This window comes from Hyla sarda, chromosome 8 (assembly GCF_029499605.1).
Source record: "Hyla sarda isolate aHylSar1 chromosome 8, aHylSar1.hap1, whole genome shotgun sequence".
In the NCBI taxonomy this organism is placed as follows: domain Eukaryota; kingdom Metazoa; phylum Chordata; class Amphibia; order Anura; family Hylidae; genus Hyla; species Hyla sarda.
This window is the reverse complement of record NC_079196.1, coordinates 160,428,067-160,444,225: the sequence shown is the minus strand read 5'-3', so window position 1 is coordinate 160,444,225 and position 16,159 is coordinate 160,428,067. Positions and strand designations below refer to the sequence as shown.

At 41.6% G+C, this 16,159-nt stretch overlaps 1 protein-coding gene across 2 annotated transcripts in view; it reads right to left on the bottom strand.

The window, feature by feature from the left end:
- The window catches only part of EMP2 (epithelial membrane protein 2), an 87,943-nt gene that overhangs the window by 55,304 nt on the left and 16,480 nt on the right, over positions 1-16,159 (bottom strand). The window contains exon 1 of one of the 2 annotated variants that reach the window (XM_056533935.1): positions 12,155-12,325. The exons of the other annotated variant lie outside the window; for it this stretch is intronic. The gene's annotated coding sequence lies outside the window, so the exon portion shown is untranslated. Of the gene's footprint in view, positions 1-12,154; positions 12,326-16,159 lie in introns of those variants that run through there. 2 annotated transcript variants of the gene reach the window in all.

Sequence of the window (16,159 nt, the reverse complement as noted above, 5' to 3'; positions counted from 1 at the left end):
AATGTTAAAGTCTTCTTCATCTTGTTTTAATAAGCTAGCATCATTGGAAAAACTCAGAACAGATGTTTTAGTGCCATCATAGTGAGGCTAAGAAAACAAAAAGCTGACAGTAAACCCTTAAATGGGTTTTCCAGGCTTGTGAAAAGTCCTGAAGAAATGTATATGCATAAAAACAAACAACAAAAATATGATAAAGTCATCTTAAAAAATCCTCCACTGCTCCTTAGATAGTTATTACTTACACAGCTGCATGGATGACGTGATGTCCCTCCATGTGACCACAGCAGCCAATCACTGGACACAACAAGGACTTTTCTGATATCACTTCTACAGCCAGCGATTGGATGCTGCACTAGGAACAATACATGATCACTGCAGAGCCATAGAAAAAGACTGGCAGTCTAAATCAGTTTCCTCATGATCCCTTTTATCTTTTGCCATTGAGGTTAATGAATGACAAACTAGAAGAAAATGCCATAAACATTTGCAAATTGTTGAGCAAATCTGACCTTAAACTTCAAAAATCTAAATTGTAGTGCAAGAATCCATAAATATTATCATCATTGTAACGTTCTGGGCCTTACATGTCTTCTAAACACCAGTATCCATTTCATAACCCATTGGAGAGCATAATAGATGCAGCAATTATATTTTCAATTCCCCGCCTGCTCTAACACTCACAGCTGCCATCATTCTCAAGCGACACATTATTTTTACAGGTGAAGTCTATTATGTACAATGACCCTTCAAGATGGATATAAGCAGAGCTCTAATATTTTCTTCCAAGTTTAAAAAAACAGGATGTAGCCAATTTCATTTATCCTAAACAAATCTATCGACAACAAGTGTTCGTCATATTTCCTTCCTGTGGAGTGAAAGTGAACAAACCAATCAGAACAATATGCGGAAAGCATTACAGTTATAAGAAGCTGTAAATCAAAATACAAAGCCATAATGAAAACTCTAACAACCAGCTCCAAGAACAACTGTAGCTGTCATTACCTTCCCATTACTTAGCTGTACTTGTATAAACATTTTATCATGTGACACCAGAATAACAATCCTAAACTCTATTACAGTACAAATATATTACCGAGGAAGCTCAAGCTGACTCTCTCTATTCTGACCAAGAGTTTTGGAAATTTATGTGACAGCAAGATCATCGATGTAATTACCACATTTCTATACCAAACCTTCTTTTTGACTGTTTATCAACCATACCTTAACCAACCATACACATTGTTTCTTTTACCAGCAAATTTGCCCACAAGGTTTGAGGGTAATGAAAATCTCAAAAAGCAGGAAAACTAATATAAAGATAAGTTATGTTGTGCAACAGAGGTAGACTGACCATCCAGCCACTAGCACAGTCACCAAGGAATAAGTTTGGTATATGTTGCTGTTCAAAGGTATAACATTAAATGGGGTTTAAGTGCTCCTTATATCTATTTTGTTAACTCAAGTGTATTGGGACATCTTTTAAAGAAGTAGTCTGGCGCGCACTTTTCTCATTTTATCCCGTCCGGGCCGCAAAATAAAAGAAACAAACTTTCTCTTACCTGCCAACGAGCCCCCGGAGCTCCGGTACACTCCGGTACAGGTGTTCGGTTCCCGGGCTGTATTCTTCTTACTTCCTGTTAGCCCGGTACGTCACACAGAGCTTCAGCCTATCACCGGCCGCAGCGATGTCCCACCTCGGCTGGTGATAGGCTGAAGCTCCGTGTGACGTGCCGGGCTAACAGGAAGTAAGAAGAATACAGCCCGGGAACCGAACACCTGTACCGGAGTGTACCGGAGCTCCGGGGGCTCGTTGGCAGGAAGAGAAAGTTTGTTTTCTTTTATTTTACAGCCCGAATGGGATAAAATAAGAAAAGTGCATGCTGGACTACTCCTTTAATGGTAAAATCCATCAGAAAAACAAGACCCTGATTTCTATCAGCCTTTTTTACTGATGACCTTTGACTGGTCATGAATCAGCTTAGGCCCCTTTCATACAACCGTTGGTCACCTGTAAAAACTCCCATCATGACATCATGAAGTCCCATCTGAAAGTCCCTAAAACGGCTGTCAAAATATCCCATTCATGCCAATGGAATGTTTTGACCATCCTTCAGCACAAAAGACGGTGCATGCACTAATTTTTGTCCTGTCAAAAATAACGGTGGAATAATGGACTTAACATTTTTAACATGAAGTCTAAGGGTGATGGATGTTCACAATTGACATCCGTTAGTGCCCGTTATTTTAATGTCCATTATGATCAGTTATTTGTACTGCGCATGTGTTATGTTCAGTTATTTGGTCTATTTTTCATGACCTCTTTCAGCAGAAAAATGGCAGTCAAAATGCAGGAACATGACTTAGTGTGAAAGAAGCCTAAGACATATGCTCAGAAGAGAACAGAATATCTGAAAAGAAGTCTGTCAGAAAATTGCTTCTCTGGTGGACATTAATGATAACAGAAACTGTAAAACACAAACTATGCATATTTAGAGAAAACATTTTTCTACCATAATAATTTGTAATAATACAAAAATAAAAGCTGCTTATCAAAGATGTCCATAGCCTTTAAAAGTAACCTACAAGCTATGGTATGCTGCCCACACTGGGACGAGGGCAGAGAGACAAAGATAGCTGAGAACCGGGAATAAAAGTGTGTTCTCGTTCTCTTGTCCCCACTTGTTCTCCTGATCAGTGGGGGTCTGAGGCCCCAACCGATCAAAACTTTGGACATGTTCCTATATACAAAGAATATAAGGCACTTGACCGATGTTCATAATATTCAATTAATTCACAATCTTAAAGAGAATTACAAGGTGAATGATCAGTATATATATATATATATATATAAATATATGTATATATATATATATATATATATATATATATATATCTTATTCCTCGGTTTGTTGTGGATTACTTTGAGCATATGTTGGATTGAAGAATCCTTCCAGTGAACACCCATATTTACAGCAGTGATGTACTATTGTTTCTTTAATTGCTTTATATTGACACATCTGAACATTTTCAGATCAAGTATTCCTGGACAATGTTCTTGCAATGTATTCCTACAGTTTCTTTTCTCATGTAAAGAGCCATCAAATGGAACCACCACAAAAAAAAAAATGTACATGGCAGTCATTTTCTACAATAAATGGACTCTTTCTCTGTAACAAATCAACAAAGTCAGTCAAGTGGAATGAACACAAATGTTGGGGGAGATTTATCAAAACGTGTGCAAAGGAAAAGTCACCCAGTTGCCCATAGCAACCAATCAGATTGCTTCTTTTATTTTGCAGAGGCCTTGTTAAAAATGAAAGAAGCGATCTGATTGGTTGCTATGGCCAACTTGGCAACTTTTCCTCTGGACAGGTTTTGATAAATCCCCCCCCCCCCCATTATCCTTGTGTAGAGACAAGGGTGGACTCACGGCAGACTTTCTGCACGGAATTTTTTATGAAAATTCTGTATAAATATTTAGCCCATTTACTTCAATTGAATTCCTGCAGTGGAAATTCTGTGTGAATGGGAGAGCGGAATCCCATTGAAGTGTATTGGCTATAAATTCATGAAGAATTTTCATGCAGAATTCCATGCAGAAATTCTGATGTGTGACCATAGCCTGAAAGAATCCCTGTTTCCCACGCTGCCTCCTTAGACCTTGCACTAAACAAAAACAAAATCAATGAACTGAATCTTATTAAGTAAGTTAACAGGGATGAAACAAAGCAGAAATAATATGAAAATGGAAACCTCAATATCATCTTTCTATGGTTTTACAAGGTACCTCCACATGGTTTAGGAAATCTGAGCGCAAGGGGAACTGTAGTGATGAATGAGCCTGGGAATCATCACTCATACTTGAACAGTTGCCAAAAGGAATTGCGATAAAATTCCACTATCCTCTAAGGATAAACCCACATTCATTCCTAAGCCAAGGGGGAAATCTAAGCAAATCACTGGAGCTCATGACTGTTCATTCATAACTTCTTAAGCTGCTGTGACTCACTACTACTACTCACTACTACTAGTTCCAGTATAAAGCACTGATGTAGAAAACGCACAAGCTATATCATAGTCATTATAACAAATATTCATGGATTTTGTCCCACTTTGATCCAGTCAATTGTACGTGAACAACAAGTAGAAAAAGAAGCTATATTCACTCCTTCAGTCCTGATCATGTCAAGCACCACCACTTCATCTCTCGCTACTATCTTACAGGACCACAACAAGAACAAGACTGTATACCCATATCACCGCTGCAGCCAATCAATGGCTTCGGTAGTCATGTGCCATATGCTGCTGATGATTGGCTGCATTGGGGGCGTGGGTGTGTGTGTGTAGAGAGAGAGTATAGTTTATTTTATTTTAATTATTTATTATATCTTTCTTTATTTCTTAGGTAAGTCGGACAAGCTCTATAATGTAACTTTCACACGTTAAACTCCATGATGCAATAGACTTTACCATGACATTATTGAAGGCATGTGTTGTGTTAAAGGGGTATTCTGGCTTTTTACATCTTATCCCCTATCCTTCATCTGTGAAGCCATAAATGTATGGGATCTATGGGATTTCTATATATTTCTTTAAAAAAAAGTCAGTTACATTAGACATTGTGCAGTCTATTATGTATAAGATTTCAACTTGAACCAATTAGTGATGCCATATAAACCAGTCTAAAGCTGTTTTTACATTAATGTTGTGAATCTCTTTATTGTTTCCCTTATGGTAGCAGAAAAAGGGAATTAACATTGTGACCGATCCATCGCATGACAAACCCCTGTGACTGATAATGCATTTTTTTCAGTTAAATGTGATGGAATATGTGACAGAAGCTCCAAACAGATTGTCTACTGTAGTATGTACAGTCTATGATGGTGTACATATTATATCTGTAAAAACAATGCGTATACAGAACCTTAGGAATGCTCTGTCACTATATGGTCCTTCAGTATGCTGTTTTGTTATTGAAATAACTTACCTAGGAGTCATGCATGTTAGAGAGAATACCTATGTAATATAAGGCGTTAACATAATTCCGTATGAATTCTGAGGAATATGAAGGTATAGTATTGTCAGGCAGACTTCTATGGGTGGCATTATGTGGCTCTGTAGAATTCGGAACTTGTACAGAGCTGTAATATACTTGTACACTCTGTTCCAAATTATTATGTAAATTATACTTAAGTGTCACAAAGGTTAAATATTTAGTTTTTCAGTTTAACTCATGGATGGCATTGTGTCTCAGGGCTCTTTTGACCACTGAAATAATTATATTGTGATAATTATATTGCCAGGTGAGGCCAATTTAAGGAAAATCTACTAAAGGTGAGTGTTCCACATTATTAAGCAGAGCACCATTTTCAAGCAATATGGGGAAGAAAAAGGATCTCTCTGTTGCCGAAAAGAGTGAAATAGTTCAATGCCTTGGACGAGGTATGAAAATATTAGATATTTCACAAAAACGTAAGTGTGATTATCGCACTATTAAGAGATTTGTGGCTGATTCAGAGCACAGATGGGTTTGTGCACAGAAAGGCACATTGAGGAATATTTCTGCCAGATCCATGCATCGGATCAAGATAGCAGCTGCTAAAATACCATTACATAGCAGCAAATAGATATTTGAAGCTGCTGGTGCCTCTGGAGTCCCCCGGAAATCAAGGTGTAGAGTCCTCCAGAGTCTTGCAACTGAGCATAAACCTTCTATTCAGCCACCACTAACCAATGCTCACAAGCAGAAACAGCTGTATTGGGTAGTAAAAAACAGTCCTGTTCACTGATGAGTGCCATGCAACCCTGGATGGTCCAGATGGATGGAGTAGTGGATTGTTGGTGGACGGCCACCCTGTTCCGACAAGGCTGTGATGTCAGCAAGGCGGTGCTGGAGTCATGTTTTGGGCCAGAATCATCGGAAGAGAGATGGTCGGCCCCTTTAGCGTTCCCAAAAGTGTAACCCCTGCAAAGTATGGGGAGTTTCTGACTGACCACTTTTTTCCCTGGTACAAAAGGAAGAACTATGCTTTCCTCCCCTGACCTTAATCCTATAGACAACCTTTGGAGCATCCTGCAGCAAAAGATCTATGAGAGTGGGAGGCAGTTTACATCCAAACAGCAGCTCTGGGAGGCTATTCTGACATATTGCAAACAAATTCAACAAGTTCAATGGATGCAAGCTGCTATCAAATAAGGGGTCCTATGTTAAAATATAATGTGACCTGTGAAAATGTTTAAAAAGTTAAAATGTTGTTAAAAGTTTGATTGAAATGGCTTTTGATTTCAGTAAATATGCTGCAAACACAACAAATGACAACTTTCAGTTCTTTACAACCTATAAAGTGTTTTGAAACCTACTGTGCGTAATAATTTGGAACTGTGCATTGTAAGTTTTTTATGTTTAAAAAAAAATACTATCATCATTAGGAGGTTTGTTCAATAAAATTTGAATTGTACTCTTAATAGTTGATAACAGGAGAATTATGCTGACTGTTATTTACATCAATTATTTAGGTAAATGATTATAATTATTTAGGCAAATATAATTTGCCTAATAGTTTGGAACAGGGTGTATACATGAGCCCTAAAGCAGATCTCTCAGAGAATTATCTAGATAGACAAGTAATACTAAAAATATCTTCAAACCTGGTTTAAAGAATTTGTGCAAATCCTAGCAAAATTGGAGTTCATCTGATTAAAGTATTAGGCGGCTCTGTAAAAGCCATAAGCAATTATTGATCCTTTTTCCTAGTTACCATAAGAACTAATAATAGATCAATTAAGAGCCACCCAGTATGTAATTTCCACTAATACCTGGTGGCTCAACAGGCAGTGTACTTTCCATTCCAACATTTCCATGAACTTTGACTTTTGAAAAAGAGCCACAGTTGTAGAAGTCAGCTTAGAATGCACATTGCCATGAGGTTGCCATTCTGCAGCGCTGTACGCCGCCTCTAATCCATTAGACGATAGCTACTATAGCTTTCAAATCCTGCAAGCTGATGTTTGATAAGGCTCTGACTTTCAGGCTGAAACATCTAAACTGGATTATTGGATTAAGTGATAACAGTACTTTTCTATGTGGTTGCAGGTTGGGATCCTTCTTGAGCACCTGTTACTAGGAGTGTCATCCTCTTGTAATAGAATTCTTGCAATTTTCGTATTGCTATGTTATTATCATCTAGTTGGTAGAAAGAATTGTTGTAGACAGTGTATACTGGAACTATATCAATTCCAAAAAAAGACTGGGAAATTGATAATTTTTCACTAGTCAGAGAAGTAGCTGCCTTCCTCTATTGGGTAGAAAACTCGCCTGTTTTATGGCACCAGCACAAGGGTAAGAACAGTCACTTAAAGGGGTATTCCGGTGGAAAACAAATGTTTTAACCAACTTGTACCAAAAGGTTAAACAGATTTGTAAATGACTTCTATTAAAAAATCTTAATCCTTCCAGTACTTATCAGCTGCTGTATGCTACAGAAAAAGTTGTGTAGTTCTTTTCAGTCTGACCACAGTGCTCTCTGCTGACACCTCTGTCTATGTCAGAAACTGTCCATGTCAGGAACAAATCCCTATACCAAACCCCTCCTGCTTTGGGCAATTCCTGACATGGACAGAGGTGTCAGCAGAGAGCATTGTGGTCAGACAGAAAATAACTATATAACTTCCATTGTAGTATACAGCAGCTGATAAGTACTGGAAGGATTAAGATTTTTTATTAGAAGTAATTTACAAATCTGTTTAACTTTCTGACACCAGTTGATTTAAACAAAAAAAAAAAATAATAATAATTTTCAACCGGTGTACCCCTTTAACTTTAATTCTGAATCCAAGCATTTTTAGTAATCATAGTGTATATTCCATTATATATGGATTTAGAGACAGAGATTTCACATGAGAAAATGCATTCATAAAGACAAGCATATCAGGTTTTGATGTGTTGTAACTAGTGCCTTATTAACTCTCTTATCTATTCATACAGTACTAAAATATGATTCAGCTCTGTATAGAGAATTTATTCATGCAAATCTAGCCCCACCTCAGTACGGCTTTCATTCTCACTATAGGCCTGCAATACAGTCACCCATAAAAGCTAAGATAAATAATACAGGAAATAAGTTATACTGCAATATTTTTGTACTGTGTAGTAAACTGAAGTTCCCAGAGATGCCTAGAATATGGTAGCAATGGGGCAGGATATAAGCACCATACTGTTGGTGCATTGTTTGGAATTAGTCAATGTACCTAATGTGATAGTCAGGCACTTAATGGGTGTATTTCCCTACCTGATCTGGGAGAAACCTCCACCTGGGGCCTGATTAATGATGCCCAGGAGAGAGGGGAAGTGTCTTATAAGGAAGTCAGACAGTGGGGTCTGGGCTCTTCCCTAGACCGAAGATTGATACAAGGGGGGAGACACCTTGTCCCTTTGCCAGGCGGGCACACAGCAAATGGCTGTGGTGGACACACAAAGTGGCACCAGTGTGGATGTAAACAAGAGGAATGCTTGTTCTCCAGGAGAGGGACTGTCAGATGAGCTGGCTGAGAAACACAAGATAAGCTAAGTGTGAACTGTGTCTTAAAAGGTTGCAGAGTACATGTGTTTTACACTAGTTGGGATAAACCCATTGGTGGTATAGAAAGGGCAAGCTATAAAGTATAGTTAGTGGCCCTAGTGCCAAGGGATTTGTTTGGCTGTATTTGGTTTGGTTATACCTGTAACCTAATAAACCTGGCGAGGAGCTTCAAAAGGCTGCTGTGGTGTGGTTACTCCTGCATGAAAAACGTATCCTGTACGAAGTTGGGACAACCCCGGAATAAATTCCCCTGGGATATCTCACACTTCATATAGGGAAAGAGAAGAACAGTCTAATTCCACTATCACAAATTACAACAATACAGCTATATTTTAGTCAAAATCCCTAACAAACAACTTCTGTTCACAACACCATTCAACAAGGCATCAGTGAGCTTAGAACATGATGTGTCTCGTCAAGCAGATGCCATTCATGCAAATGCATATACAGGAAAGAATGGTAAATGGCAAAGTTCTCAGCCACCTCCAAGTATTTCTAAACTTGTCTGTACAGGGAAACCTAGCAAAAACCTACCTAACACAACCAGAGTATCAGGAAGTATCTGACTTCCATTAAAGGAGATATCCAGTGCTGAAAAACATATCCCCTATCCTAAGGATTGGGGATAAGTTTCAGATCGCGGGGGGGACCGACCGCTGGGGCCCCCCGCGATCTCCTGTACGGGGCCCCGGCAGCTCACGGGAGGGGGGCGTGTTGACCACCGCATGAAGCGGCAGCTGACATGCCCCCTCAATACAACTCTATGGCAGAGCCGGAGCGCTGCCTTTGGCAATCTTCGGCTCTGCCATAGTGATATGTTGAGGGGGCGTGTCAGCCGACGCTTCGTACGGTGGTCGACACCCACTATCTGGCCAGCGAGCCGGGGCCACGTACAGGAGATCGCAGGGGGCCCCAGCGGTTGGTCCCCCCGTGATCTGAAACTTATTCCCTATCCTTAGGATAGAGGATTTGTTCTTCAGCACTGGACTACCCCTTTTACCTTGTTGATCTGGATGAAAGAACTGGTTAATGTATTTATTACCCAAGACACTGGTAAAAGATCTTTTTGTTTAGATATGTTTATCACACAGAACACTGATGAAGCCACTTCCAACTGCAAAACACTGCACAAGGTGTCAGGTCGTGGAGATGTACCTCACATCATCAATGATCCTTTCAGTGTTTTTTGCTGAAACAACAATTCTTTAGCCCAGCAAATCCCAGGAGTCAGGTTACTAATGTGCAAAGCCTGCATGCAACTTTTCAGAGAAAAGGAATTCTTAAAAGGTTCCTCCTGACTCTAACGTTTATGTGACAGTTTTCAATCATAAATGTCCACCAGTGCACCACTATTGTTTAATGGAAACTTTGCAGTGAAGCAAAGGGGTACTCCGGAGCTTAGACTTCTTATCCCCTATCCAAAGGATCCAGCGGCGGGACCCCCGTGATCTTGCACGCAGCACCCCTGTTAAAATCAGTCCCTGGAGCATGTTCCATGCTCCGTGGACTGATTTTAACTGGGGTGCTGCGTGCAAAATCACGGGGGTCCCCAGCGGCAAGACCCCCGCGATCAGGCATCTTATCCCCTATCCTTTGGATAGGGGATAAGATGTCTAAGCGCAGGAGTACCCCTTTAATAGCAGGAGACTCTATTTACATCACGTTTGGGGCATACATTCGCCATACAGGTTTGAATTGTTCTACGTACCTATATACCTATAGAGCTGCAAACATTTGCCATTGACTCCTATTGTAAAAAAAAATGTGTGCTGCTCAAACCCTCTACCGATAGCAAGCATCTATGAGCAGATTGAATTTGCTACCCCTGCTCTTATATTGACTGTTCGAGCTGCTACTGTCTCATGGATCACTGGTATAGAGTGAACAATAACATGAAATGGATTAAAAGTTTCAGATAATATTAAAATAACACTAAAATATCACTCCTGTATCCCTGCAGATAGGTGAATGAATTCCTATATTTATATATTGCCTGTCATTTCCAAAAGCTGCTGTTTGGTAACCAATGAGTAAAATTTTACACCACTAGGTGGAACATTTTCATCAATTAATAAAAAAAATAAGAGAGAACAAGAGAAAAGGACAGCCACACCTATGTGACGGAGATGGTGGGAGTCTAGGATGGGTTTAAAAAACATAAACTGTAGACATGAGTCAAGTGTTAGATATGAAATCTATAGCAAATATAATACAGTGACCCCCCGACCTACGATGGCCCTGACATACGATCATTTCAACATACAATGGCCTCTCAGAGACCATCGCATGTTGAAGGCAGCATCAACATACGATGCTTTTGAATGTCGGGGCCATCGCATAAACGGCTATTCGGCAGTGCAGACTGCTTCAGCTGCCACCGTACAGCCGTTTACGGTGCCCCGTGTGGTCCGCTGACGATCACTTACCTGTCCTCGGGGCTCTGGCGCGTCCTCTTCAGGATCCCCTGCATCGTCGGCGCTCTCCATCGACATCATCACGTCGCTGCACACGCCGTCCCATCATCCAATAGGAGTGGCGTGCGTAGCGACGTGATGGCGGCGACGGAGAGCGCGGATGCTGGGGAAGCAGAGGCCTTGCCGGAGCATCGGGGACGCGGTGACAGTGATGGAGGGCGACATCCAGGTCAGTGGTGACAGTCCGGAGCGGCGGGGACAGGTGAGTATAACCTCCAATACCAGTGGTTTTTAACCTGCGGACCTCCAGATGTTGCAAAACTACAACTCCCAGCATTGCCCGGACAGCCGTTGGCTGTCCGGGCATGCTGGGTGTTGTAGTTTTGCAACATCTGGAGGTCCGCAGGTTGCAGACCACTTTCCTATACTTTACATTGCACGGTTCCCTCAACATACGATGGTTTCAACAAACGATGGTCCGTTTGGCACGGATTACCATCGTATGTTGAGGGACCACTGTACTATAGATCTGTTTGAACACAACATCTAGTTTTTTTTCACAACGTATCACCGGTTTGACTTATGGTTTCAATTGCAATGAACAAATCCATCCTGGGGCACATTCCTTATTAGGCATACACCCCTCCCTTATCCCCTGAGGCATCACAGGAGATAGATCATCCTGTGCACTTCAACGACTTCTAGCTACTAAAGTGTTCTCTACAAGTAAACCAGAAGAAAAACAACAAAGGAAGACCCTTGGAGCTAGGCATGTGCTGACTTTACAAGTCCCTTCTTGCATTTTTATCATAGGGAAGATAGTGACGGAGAACAATATATTTCTGCTGACGAGTACATTATAAAAAAAGTTAGATATGGTATGCAGAAAGATTCATTGCAACAATACAATATTATCTGTTAAGTTACTGCCAACTATATACCTACAAAAGTAAAATAAACCACTTTAGCGTAACGCGTAAACCACAGTATAAGAATAAGAAAGGTCTCCATGGTAACCTTGTTCTACTGATTTACTAACATTCTAAGTAAACATTCTACCAGGAACAAACAAGCAGATGTTTGCTCAGCCTCCGCTCACAGCCCAGGTGCTTATTGCTGCTATCATGGCTAAAAAAATCAATAAAATGACGCTTCACTCACCTGTACTTTTTGGAAGTTCTTCTGCGAGGGGATAGGTCCTTGCAGAATTTGCAGAACAGACAATTCTAGAAGTAGAGTACAGCTGCTAGTTTGTATGAATCTGGGACTTGTTTTGAACCTCTCCCTCACACCACGCCAGTTCCCTCCCCTTCTCTCCTATGCCTGGATTATGAGATCACACGTAAGATGGGTGTGGAGAAAAAATATATATAAAGCAAGCTACAAACAAAACTAGCAAGAGGATCTTTTTTCCCACCCTGCAGCAGAGTTCAAATTCAAAAAATGCACGCAGACCGATCTATCAACCTTCAACACGTAGGATCACTATGTATCCAATTGACTTAGGCAAAACTCCACCCTAGCAAAACAAAACAGATGGAGAGAAAAAACACACACACATATCCAGTCTCCAGTCAGAAGGCTCAAGTATTTGTTTTTGTTCCGGCGCTGCCACCTACAAAGAGATATTGAAAGTTTAGGCTAAAAATCTGTGCTATGTAGCAGATAGAGGGTGGTTGTGTGCTTCCAGGATGGAATTTCAACTGTAAGTTTGCAAAAGTTTGTCCAGAACGTTCATTCCTCTAAGACACATCATTGTATCACATGTGGCCGTCTGAGAAAGAAATCTCCCTGCAGCTGCGGTCTGAAAAACTGGGAAAAGTAACCGAGGTTTTACTACAATCAAGGTCATATTTATGTACATATATATATATATATATATATATATATATATATCTCTATACATATACACACAGTGGTCCCTCAACATACGATGGAAATCCGTTCCAAATGGACCATCGTTTGTTGAAACCATCATACGTTGAGGGTGCAATGTAAAGTATAGGACAGTGGTCTACAACCTGCAGACCTCCAGATGTTGCAAAACTACAACACCCAGCATGCCTGGACAGCCGTCGGCTATTAGCTTTTAGGCTATTAGCTATTAAGCTATTAGGAGCAGCAGCGGTGACCGGTAAGTCGGCATTTGTATATGTATGATGTGAGAGTCAGACATATATCCATATGTCTGACCCCAACAGCATGATATGCAGCTGCTGCCCACTATGAATGACAAACTCTTAGCAGTGTGAGCGGGCAGCAGCCTTCCGCTCCACCGCTAATAGAGTTTTCATTCATTGGCAGCCAGGGGAGGGAGAAAATATGAATATTAATATGCGCACCTGGGGGGGGGGTCAGTATATATATAAATATGCGCAGCGGGGGTCAGTATAGATATATAATAGCGCTGGGGGGCAGTACATTTATTCAAGCGCAGCGTGCACTAAGTTTGATATAGCGCAGCAGGGGGAAAGACATATAGAAACGCTGGAGGGGCCAGATATATACCCCCCCCCCCCCACAGCGATTCTATATTAAAACCCTGTCAGGAGCCCTGATTGGCTCCTCGGTCCCGGCCATTCAGGGTTCTTGGTGGGGAATATAAAAATGAAAGTTTACAGTACATTGCAGGGGATCGGAACATGCCGCCCGCTCCACTGCTTAATAACATCTGATCGGATCGGGTCTCAGAAGTGAGACATGGTGCGATCAATCCCTTAGCCCCTCTACTACTACCCCCAACATGGAACAGACCCTGTTCCATGATGGGGGCAGTAGTACAAGCACTAATGTAGTCAGAATTTGCAGAGACTTTTTTCTGTCGCACAGAATACATTTTGTGGACAGAAAAAACCCTGCGACAGAAAGAAAGGGAAATTAGGCGACAGATTAGTAAATAGCATCAGAAAAAAAAGGAGTAAAGGACTTGCAAAAACACAAACCGACACTCCACTCTTAGTAAATGAGGGCCAATGTGTTTTTACTTTTCTGTTCACACACAGCGTGTTTTGTGGTGTGAAATATGCAGCTGATTTGTCTGTTGTTGCATATTTTCAAATGCGGTTGCATTTTTTCTGAAATTTTTGCTGCGTGTTTCCTGCGTTTTTACTGCAGATTTTCCCTATTCTTTTCTATGGGCCAAGTTCTTGAACTTTTATTTGTGTGTTTTCTCATGTGGATTTTCCGCAGTGTCATTTCTGTAATGTTTTAAATAAAGTTTATTGCATGGGGTGGGGCAGGAAGTGTTTTTTTATTTTATTTACATTTCTTCACAGACGAGATCGCAGCATGTGTGGAAAAGTTTACCTCACAACTTGTTGTTAAGAAGATGGCGGGTTACAGTCGGATGAGCCTGAATGTCCCCAAATTGACCTCTTAAGGACGCAGGGCATACCTGTGCGCCCTGCCCCTGGTCCCGGTGTTTAAAACGGGGTCATGCCATGACCCTGCATCACACCGGGTCGGTCCTGGCTGCTATTCATAGCAGGGATCCTGGGCTAACAGCGCGCAGCACCCAGGGCCAGATTAGGGCTGCCTGGAAGACGGAGCACTTCATTATGATGGGCCCCCTCCCCCCCGACAGTTCCCCCACATTAGGTTGGCAGTATAGTTCCCCCCACATTAGGTTGGCAGTATAATTCCCCCGCACATTAGGTTGGCAGTATAAGTCCCTGCTCATTAGGTTGGCAGTATACGTCCCCGCACATTAGGTTGGCAGTATACGTCCCCGCACATTAGGTTGGCATTACAGTTCCCCCACATTAGGTGTGCAGTATAGTTCCCCCACATTAGGTGCAGTATAGTTCCCCCACATTAGGTGCAGTATAGTTCCCCCACATTAGGTGCAGTATAGTTCCCCCACATAAGGTGCAGTATAGTTCCCCCACATTAGGTGCAGTACAGTTCCTCCACATTAGGTGCAGTACAGTTCCTCCACATTAGGTGCAGTACAGTTCCCCCACATTAGGTGCAGTACAGTTCCCCCACATTAGGTGCAGTACAGTTCCCCCACATTAGGTGCAGTACAGTTCCCCCACATTAGGTGCAGTACAGTTCCCCCACATTAGGTGCAGCACAGTTCCCCCACATTAGGTGCAGTACAGTTCCCCCACATTAGGTGCAGTATAGTTGCCCCACATTAGGTGCAGTACAGTTGCCCCACATTAGGTGCAGTATAGCTCCCCACATTAGGTGCAGTGTAGTTGCCCCACATTAAGTGGAGTATAGCTCCCCACATTAGGCACAGTATAGCTCCCCACATTAGGTGCAGTATAGCTCCACACATTAGGCTCAGTTTAATTCCCCCACATTAGGTGCAGTATAGTTTCTCCACATTAGGTGCAGTATAACTCCCCCACATTAGGTGCAGTATAATTCCCCCACAGTAGTTGCATTATAGCGCCCCCCATTAGGTGCAGTACAGTTCCCCCACAGACACAGACTTTACTCCTTGTTACGTTCCCCAAGGGGTCTAGTTTCCATAATGGTATGTCATGTGGGGTTTTTTTTTTGCTCTCCTGGCACCATAGGGGCTTCCATAATGTGACATGTCCCCCCCATTTCTGCAAAGTTGGCAAATGTGACTCCCTCTCTTCTGAGCATTGTAGCTTTCCTGCAGTGCATTTGACGTCCACTTATGGGGTACTTCCTTACTCAGAAAAGATGGGGTTACAAATTTTGGGGGGCATTTTCTGCTATTAACCTTTGCAAAAATGTGAAATTTGGGGGGAAACACACATTTTTGTGAATTTTTTTTTTTGTTTTACATATGCAAAAGTCGTGAAACCCCTGTGGGTATTAAGGCTCACTGTATTCCTTGTTACGTTCCTCAAGGGGCCTAGTTTCCAAAATGGCATGCCATGTTTTTTTTTTTTTTTGCTGTCCTGGCACCATAGGGGCTTCCTAAATGCGAGATGCCCCCCGAGCAAAATTTGCTCTCAAAAAGCCAAATATGACTCCTTGTCTTCTGAGCATTGTAGTTCGCCCGTAGTGCACTTCAGGTCAACTTATGGGGTACCTCCATACTCAGAAGAGATGGGGTTACAAATTTTGGGGGGGGTAATTCTGCTATTAACCCTTGCAAATATGTGAAATTTGGGGGGAAACACACATGTTAGTGAAAAAAACATTATTTTTTTTTACATATGCAAAACTCTTGAAACCCCT